Source organism: Austrofundulus limnaeus, unplaced genomic scaffold (genome assembly GCF_001266775.1).
Source record: "Austrofundulus limnaeus strain Quisiro unplaced genomic scaffold, Austrofundulus_limnaeus-1.0 Scaffold59, whole genome shotgun sequence".
Classification (NCBI taxonomy): Eukaryota; Metazoa; Chordata; class Actinopteri; order Cyprinodontiformes; family Rivulidae; genus Austrofundulus; species Austrofundulus limnaeus.
The window spans coordinates 1,175,965-1,176,481 of record NW_013952461.1 but is presented as its reverse complement, the minus strand read 5'-3'; positions in this window follow the sequence as shown (position 1 = coordinate 1,176,481).

Here is a 517-nt window from a genome sequence, read left to right as displayed (position 1 = left end):
ATCTAATACTGTGTGCAGTCTAAAGCAAATGCCATATGAATTGTGAGCAGGAAACCATAAACCAGTATTTTTTTGACAAGTTCACTCTCTCAAAACAATGTTAAAATGGTGAAAATCGTGCAGACTATGGCTTAAATACAATCTATAGCAAGTGTAAGTAAGTCGTAAGTGAAAGGTAATTCCATCTTATTTTGTTTGGACATCTGAAGTGTGAGAATATTTCCAAGCCGCACAACTAGGAGGCATGTTGCTTTCTCCTCTCTGCCACCTCCAAGATGGCGGCGACATGGCTATGTTTAACTTCCAATAGAGCTTCCATGGATGTCTATGCTCATTACCATGTGATCCCAGCGTTGTTTGTAAACATGCGTCAGCCACATGTGATTGTGAGCGATGAGGAAACGCTCTCCAGCGGCTCGGCCAATCAGCAAGCGGGGGAGTGTCGAGGGCGGGGCTTCCGTGTTGCGCTATGGAAAATCGTCAGGGGATACACTGACAAACATGCGCTCTGAGGTTG